At 39.1% G+C, this 9,005-nt stretch overlaps 1 long non-coding RNA gene across 1 annotated transcript; it reads right to left on the bottom strand.

Moving 5' to 3' along the window:
• Positions 1–6,941: 6,941 nt before the first annotated feature.
• On the bottom strand, positions 6,942–8,731 carry LOC138067324 (uncharacterized). Its single transcript, XR_011141197.1, has 4 exons — positions 8,663–8,731; positions 7,867–7,955; positions 7,734–7,769; positions 6,942–7,490 (listed from the first exon to the last, which is right to left on the bottom strand). It is a non-coding gene; the product is annotated as an uncharacterized lncRNA (long non-coding RNA).
• Positions 8,732–9,005: the final 274 nt, after the last annotated feature.

The raw sequence follows: 9,005 nt of genomic DNA on the forward strand, positions 1-9,005 counted from the left end.
AGCATTTGAATATTCAGACACAGACAATCAGAAAATAACCCCATGGCTACTATTTAACCATATCTGAAAGCACATCAGTAAAATGGCTTTGTAGCTTTGCTATCTAATACAATCAAAAAAGCCCTCCTGCATGGCCATGTTTTCTTGAGCTATCATCCACCGCTTTATATAGGATGCAATGAACTTTCTCATTTAAAAAGTTTATATGACTTTGTGATCTGCAAAATGATGACAAGATAAATTTGCCTGCTCATCCTGAATTTTGTTTCTTTTTAACAATTATATTTATTTGATATTTGTTAAACACTTGCAGTCTGACTAGCAATTTCATGCTTTGAACACTTAATTCCTTTCCAGAGGCCTATTTGGCCAAGTCAGAAACTGGCTCATATCTGAGGGCAATCTCTAACAGCTCTTTTAAACCGGATATAGCATGTATATATGTTTGCAAATTTGCCTGTAGATTTGGATGCAAAAGGTAGTATCACCTCAAGGTAAATTAAAATATTCTCCTCAGCTAATTATATCTGCTAAAAGTTAGGCAACTGATCTAATTTAGTCCTGTTAGGCTTCTTCAGAAGGCTGTTTATCCCACTTGCATTAGAAACAAGAACAGGCAGAGGTGCCATCTTCTCTGGGGGTGCCTATCTCCAAGTCGGAATAGATACTTTACCTGCAGACAGATAGAGTGAGTTGACTGTCCTGGGAGAAATGTGTGCTGCATAGCATATCTGTGCCAAGAGAGTATGCAGACAAACAAAACAACTTTTTCATAATATGAACTCCTTTAGTTGTCATAAAGAGTGAGCTGCCACCTGCAAGACAAAATGGCTGGCAACCCAGGGAAGTATTTGCTCTGTCTGCTCTCCCTCACCATTACACGATTGGTTTTGCATTATGTGGTTGCATATACTTTCCGTAGCATGTGCTCCAGATCTACTTTCCCCTTTTCATAATAAGATCTTGCAAGCTTGTCTTTAGCAGCCAAGTAAGTAGTAGTATTTTAAGAATTTTTTAATGATAATAACTTTTTCCTCACAGGTCATCTAAGAGTGAAGATTTGTACATATGTTTTTATTGGTGGGGGGTCTCAAACCTTCTGTATAATCATCAGTTCATTAAGACTTGCAGCAATCAGGCACGGCATTATCTTTCATAGATAGGTAAATGGATCTATAGGAATGAAATGTGAGCTAGAGTCTGGAGTCAAGTATGTGTATCCTGACTTCCACATTCATATTGGAACCCCAGCAATAAGGGTGGCTTAATCATAATGCTAGCCACAAGGGAACAGCAGGCTGCAAAACCATCCATCTGCCAAGCAGATGAGCCTGAGGACTCTGAGGAAGAGAAGCTCAATTGGCTTAGAGCTGAGATATAATGAGCCGGCATAGTCTCTGTAATTCTTTTAGCTGAAAACCTTACAGTCTTAGTGAATCAGACTGGTGTATTAGGTTCTACTAAAACTAATTGTCTACAAGATTCGTAGAGTAACATAATATTATTTTAACATTTTTGGCTCTAATACTGTCCTTATACCTTTAAATATAAAGATTATTTCTTGGAAAAGTGATTAGAATATTAAAACTCTATAAAAGTAGGCATTAGCTGATGATCCTGTCATTATGTTGAGTACCCATGGATTCACCTCAGCACACCTAGTGATTTCACAAAGGCTATTATCTCATGGCTACATCCCCTTCTTCTGAGCTTATTACTTTAAATAAAAAATGTTAATGGTTTCTGAGAAACTCATGATGAGAAATGGAGGATTTCTTACACAAAGAAGCATGCTCTCCAAATTTCAAAGCTTGCATTAAACTTTCCAGCAAATACCTGAAATTCTCAGTTGGCCAATAATATAGCAAGGTGAATTTAGCCTTCCTTTATACTGAGATGCCATGTAGATGCACTTTATTATTATTTATTAAATTATACATCATCGCATGCTGTGCGTAGCAAGTACTTAGGAATGTGCGTTGTGCTTTCACACACAGGGAGAATGGGATGAAATTATAAAGTCTGAATCATAAACAAGGTCAGAATAAGTGATCTAAAAGCCTCTTCCGGACTTAAAATCTGAAGTCACGCATTGATCTCGGAATAATGAGTACACAGCTATGGGAAGTGATGCACGTTTTAAAATCTGAAGAACAGACAGGCAAGAATTTGGTACTACTCCACATATGACCCTGTGCTGGGATAATAGAGCTAAATGCTTTTGAGAGAATCAGAAGGAAGAGGAAGGCAATAGAGGCAGCAGTAGGAAGTAGCAGGTGTTTAGCTGGACTTTAGCCTTGGAATAGGACCTCAGTCTGTGCAGAATGCTCTCACTCATAGCAGAGCCTTTGGGTCTCAGTGCAAAACAAGGTTTCCAGCAGTCATCTGGCTCTTTTCAACAACAGATACTGCAAAACCCTCCCCTCTTGCTCTTAAATCCCTTAAAACAGTGTAGGCTGGGATTGTTTACTCTCAAATCTCCTAGTCCCTACAAACCATGGCCTTTTGACTTGCATCTCTCCTTTCTCTGTTCTATTTCCCAAGCCTTTTGAGGGTGCATTAAGCTCTGTTTTCTGGGTTCTTTGGACATAGTACACGTTACAGGAAAACCATAAGAAAATTTGGGAGCATATTTTGCCTAGTGAATAGCAATGCCAAATATTATCGCAATCTAGAGCCATCACAACAGCTGGAAATTGGGAGATGAATCAATGGTAGGGCATGAGTGCTACCTATATGCTCAGCCAGCCCAGGGAATAAGCAGCTACGAAGAAACCATGCATAAGGTGTCTGGCAACCAACTAGAACATTTTGGGAGGAGAAGTAGTAATCAAACAGTAACTGTTGGGGAGAAGGCAGTGATAAGAGGATAATCTGATGCAGATGAGGAGATCACACTGTATAAAGCTTGACCAGCTCTGACATAAGCTGTATATTTTGTTCTTATTTAGTTGCTAAAAGAACACCTGGACATATGGAGAAGAAATGTCAATTCAAAATTTACTGTTAAAAGAAATACACCATAAAGAATTAGGTCCCCATGTGAGGTCATACATATGACTGCTGAAGTATTACTCTTTGCTAGGGCTTGTAGGGGAGAGATAGGAGGCAGAGGTGTTATATTTTGCAGGTGATAAACCTATGCAGTCAGGTAAGTATTTCAGCCAGGGAGGCAGAGGAGAACTGCACACACTGTTCAATAAGAATGATGCAGACAAAGGCTTAATTGGATGAAAGCTGGAGTGGTTCATGCATCCGTATTTCTGTATTTTAGTATGAAAAGTCACTAGAGAACTTCAGAGACCTTGTCAATAAAATATCCTAGTAGAATATTGAAAGTTGGTTATGTTCCATTAAAGAAATGAGTAATTAATAGCATTAATTATGCATCAGGACAAAACACCTTAAAGTTAAGAAATTGCATTTCACGTATTTAAGTAATGACACTTGTTTTCATGCTTCTGAGGAGTTGTCTCCCTCTGAAAAAGGAAGGTGAGCTGAGTACAGAATACCTTCTTGAGCACTGTAAGCCTTTTTCAGCTTACCTCTAAAAAAGCTTTTGCATCTACTAATTTCTCTGCATGTGCCTTGCCAACATCATCCTGAATATATGAGAAATATGGACTACATTGACTTTTGGCAAATATCCTCAAATAGAATAATAATAAATTTAAAAAATGGAGGAAAAAAAAAGAGAAAACTCTCCTTAAGTAAACATCTATCTCAAAAGCAACTAATAAAACACTAAGATTTTTAGCCCAGTAAGTGGATGAATCCTGCACTTGAATGTGACCTTCCCTCCTGCATGGCTGTGTGGGTGGAGTGACGTTGCTCACCATTTCAACACAGCCCTGTCTACTCTCAGGATACAATCAAAGTTTTAGAGGTCATTCAGAACAACACCTGTGCCCAGTGACAGGACAAGAGGAAACGGGCACAAACTGAACCACAGGAAGTTCCACCTGAACATGAGGAAAAACTATTTTCTGTGAGGGTGACTGAGCACTGGAACAGGTTGCCCAGAGAGATTGTGGAGTCCCTTTCGCTGCAGACAGTCAGAACCCACCTGGATGCGATCCTGAGCAATGTGCTCTAGATGACCCTGCTTGAGCAGGGGGGTTGGACTAGATGATCTCTAGAGGTCCCTTCCAACTTCAGCTGTTCTGTGATTCTGTGCCCTGTTTATGGACGTTCAAGGCGTGACCTTGGTGATGCAGTGACTGAGATGTCAGTGTCCGCACGTAGATTCCTCGTCTATGTCCTTTTGTCCTCTCCATCCTCACTTACCTTTCTGCAGCCAGAAGCTCATTAAAGCATAAGCTTCTTGTGGTATTATCTGTTTAATCCTGCAGTTTAGATGCCCACCAGTGGTCTCCCAATTCACAGACAGACTATTCACAGAGCAGGATCTGAAATGTAGTTTTCCAGTGTTTATTATGAGCTGATCTCCCCATTTGGGGAGGACATATATATATAAAACAGGATGTCTTAATCTCTTGGAACAGTAGACTGGAACAAGGGCTGGTAATTTTACCAGAAAAGACCGTCGCTACAGTGCCAGTACAACACAGAAGAGGGAGCCTGGGAATATTGTTTTATCCATTTGTCTTACATTTCTCTAATTTGTTGAGGTCTATTGGTACAAATATGTATCCAGTCAGGACAAGGACTAGAGGGTTAGGAAGCAATGAGAAATTTGATCTCTCCCCTTCATTTCTGAAGTGTGAAATAACTGGACAGCAGTGCATGCCAGACTCACTTGGATTCATTAGTAAAGATGTTTTTGACATTTATCTTGTGATCATTACCCACTATAAGCACATTAAAGGCGTATCAGCATGGCATAACACTGTACCCTAAAGCAATACTGTAGGCAGCTATCCACAGAGCTCTAGTGTTAAGTTTTTCAGTTAAAATCTGGACTCAGGAGGGAGCTAGACTGTGAAGCAAGAGACTTGCAATCTCTGCAGTATTTGCTACAGTGTTTTGATGCAGAGGCCTAAAGGCTGGGATTAGAACGAGAAGGAAATGTTAGGGTCACTCATTAAAGTCGTATGACTGGACTGATTTTCTACTCAGAGGAAGCCTTAACCAAGGACAAACCTAAGACACTAACAAAGATCAAGTGGAAGATGCTAGTTAAACACTAGTCAGGCATAAGGAGTGCTGAAAGTCTTTTCACACAAGGGTCCATGGCTCATCTGACACATGAAGTGTTAACCTGGATCCAGAAACATAGTAAATGGGAGAAATAGTGACCTAGAATAGTAAAAATCACAACTGGAGTAGACACAGGAGCATTATTTGTTCACTGTCTCCCCTTAAGCCAGGACAGAGTTATTTGTGTCATATTTGTCTGACTGTGGGGTGTTTTTTTTTAAATGAGTGAAATTCAGGGAAGGAGAGGCTTTCAGTCCTTGGTGGCTGATATTATTTTATTACGTTATTTCCTTGCTGTAAATGTTGTTTTGTTTAATTCTTTTTCATCCGGATGTTCCTTCACTTCATTTTTCACTTTGGTTTATGGCCACATCAAGCCCAAGTCCTGTGCAACCTTCATTGGGCTCATATTCTGACAGAGAGACAAGAACACACTCTGAAAGACTTCCTGATGCATGTTTTTCACTGTGTGCATGCATCAAAGACTTTTTAAAACAGTACCAATGAAGTCTGTACTATCAAGTTACTAAGAATACATGCAAACATATTGTCCTTAAACAGTAAGCGTTGCCACAAGACTTTATCACACATTTATATAAGCCTATAAGTTTCCGTTCTGAAGGAGAGAGTGTTGTAGAGTTAGAAAGAGGGAGGAAGGGTTGGTTACCAGTGAAAAATTGTCGCAGCTGCACTATTATTTCAGAGATATTCAGACATTCCTGAAAAGGGTTAACTTTACAACTTCTTAAATCGCTTAGTCCATCCATTAACACACATAAATGTGTGGCATCCATGCCACATCAATAGATGAAACTCCTGCTGTATTTAAACCCAGAAATAGCATATGATGAATCTGAAGGCACCACAATAAACTACACAAAACAGTCTCTGCTTGGGTAAAGCAAGAGAAGATATTTCACTTCAGTCAGAAAGGTAGACCAGTTCTCTAAATTCAAACCCTCCACTTAAGTACCTGCTGGGACTTCTCAGAGTACTTGCTTTCTTTCATGCTAGATTTATTTGAGTGACCTTATTGCAGAAAATGGGATTTTATATCTCAATGCCCATTACTTTTTTATTATTATTTGTTACAATGAAAACATTTCATTAAAGCCTTTATTGAATATCTGAGTGTGAATCGTGGGAGTGAATAAAAGTCATTTATTGAATAAGCCTGAGCTGAAAGTAAGAAAGCATGTAGAGTTGTGGAACAATAAAATGCTCAATGTTTTTGGAGTTTCATAGCAAAAATGCTACAAAACACAGCTCAAATTCACTTCTAAAATAAATAAATGAAGGAAGGGCCCAAGCTGTTCCATTTAAGGATGACAGAACTTCAGGGCCAGCCCTTATGCCTTGGGGAAAAAACTACTGCCTTTTAGATACAGGGGAAGCAAAGTCACCGTGACGTCCCTTTGTGCCAGTAGCTTAGCAGCTCGCTCCATCAGCCGTACTCTGCAGAGCAGAAGCGAGTGGGGTCCTCCGCTCCGTAGGGAACCAGGCAGGTGCCAGCACCGGTTTCACAGAGCAAAGGGGATGGAGCCACTGGGGCTTGCGCAAGGACACAGGAAATTTTCTTTTGCTTTGGAGGGGGCATGCTGTTTTGCAGAAGCTCAAAGCACAATCTCCCCCACCCCCAATTAATTCAATTATTAAAATCATTCTGAAGCTTTAACTTAAGCCAAAGTTTAGTTCTTCCCTCTTTTTTAATTATTTAAAGTCAAAAGGCAGACGTAGTAAATTCAAATGTTCCTAAAACTAGGGATTTTAATTTAGGGCCTTTATTCATTTACACTGTGATTTTATTTCAGCAGCTAAAGAGAGGGAAACAGATTCTGCTCCCTTTTACCTCACTGTAAATCCAGAAAAACTCCACTAATTTCAGTGCTGCTTATTCTCGATTTACCCAGGCTTAGCTGACAGCAGATTATGGCTGACTGTGACTCCATAGATATATATACTGTTTATATGTTGAGTCTATTGTTGATTAAATATGCACACAATTGCAACAAGCCATCAGTCAAAGAAATCACATTTGCTCTGCTGCCAAGATATAAACTAAAATTATGAAAAGAAAATGCATTCCTCTGATATATTGAACGATACAATTTCAATAGAAAGCATGGCTTCACATTATTTTAATGTGATTAGTGCCTGTGAAAAGCACTGGATTAACAGATTGGAAACGGGTGTCCTATGTTTACCAATTAAAAACAGCAAAACCCAACAGCCGGTTTCCTCTGCTCTGTTATTACCAGTCTTCCGTGCGTCTGATCTGGATGGTCTCCTCAGGTGAGCACAGGAAATTTCCTTTGCCATTGCCATTTATTCTGAGGAGAATACCAACAAGAAAAGAGTTAACTGTAGTTGTAATGGCTTTTCTGGGATACGAATATTGGCCCATCACATTTCTCTTGGTCTGGCCTTCCGCAGCAGCATTTAGATACTCTCAAGAAGTTTCAGGTCTGAACTCGGAATCAAAAATTGAAAGTCCCACTCAGCACTGTTTAAAAAGTTCTACTAGCTGAACACCCAGTTACCACATATGAGTCAAAAGTATGTTTTTTACTTACAGGCATAATTCTCTTGGATGTCCATGGGCTTTCAGACTGTCAGAAAAGAAAGGCAATGCTTAGAACATTTTATAAGAGACTTATCACAGAGAATTTCTTAATAAATTTAGTTAGGTAGATTTTATCTGCTTACCCCTTTTCTTATAACGAGATTCACAGTCTCTTACGCATCTTTGGCATTTAGTAGCATTTTGGCTTCATGGATATAGCTGTAAAGCCAAACTGAAAGCATTCATAATGAAACAGTGATATGAGTAGTCAAATATCATTCCAGCTCTGAGCATCCCAGCAATCCATATTTTGCCGAGAACAGCTGAATACATTGCATTTAGCCATACATTAATAATGACAATGATGTAGCACTTGGATATAGCACTGATTTAATGTATGTTTCATGGTTATTCACAAATGTCTTGATTTTCCATAATTTTGAGCACTCCTACAAGATACTTGGCGCTCATAACCAGCTGAATCTTTAAGCCTGTCCATGAAAAATCTAATCCTTAGTGGAGGGATAGGGGGCAAATGCCAACATTTTCCTTTTCAAAATTCTTATGAAGAAAAAGTGCAAACATTTCTCAAATATGCTCATGCAGATTTGTTGCTCACCTTTTCTTTTTGGACCTGGATCGGTACCTTGATTTTATTATTTTTTTCTATTATTCTCAGAGATGTGTAATATTTATGAGTAACTGCACTGATGTGCTAGAACTCTTCAGGGAATGAGCTACCACATGCCATTTCTGAGGATGATAAAATCCAGCCGCACACTAAGTTTAATACTCTCACTGGTAATGAATGAACACTCGTACCATCCTTCAGGATCCTCGGGTTTTAGCCAGACTGTTCACCTAGAGTCCAAGTATTTTGTGATAACAATGATATAAAGTATTAATATTATTTTAACTTTTTTAAAAAAGGGAAAAGACCTTTCTTTGAGATTCACTTCCATGCCTGTGCATTCCCCAGACTCCTGGCACACAAAGGTTAACGAAACCTGGAAACGAGGTAGTAAGTGATGTCAGCAGTTAGCACATTGTCATTTTCCCTCTTTTATTCATCCAAAGTGCAGAGCAGATAACTTGAACTATCATCTTCTGCACAAAAAATGAAAGTTCAAGGCGTTGTCAAGGAGCTGCTCAGCTTTGGCTCTTAATTAAAGTAAACATAGTTAAAAACATTTCCATTAGAAGAGAAAGCTTTAACCTCTCATAACATTCTGACCACATTCAAATGACAGCGGAATGCATGCTACTTCATGGAGAACTCGCA

Source organism: Struthio camelus, chromosome 5 (assembly GCF_040807025.1).
Source record: "Struthio camelus isolate bStrCam1 chromosome 5, bStrCam1.hap1, whole genome shotgun sequence".
Taxonomy (NCBI): Eukaryota; Metazoa; Chordata; class Aves; order Struthioniformes; family Struthionidae; genus Struthio; species Struthio camelus.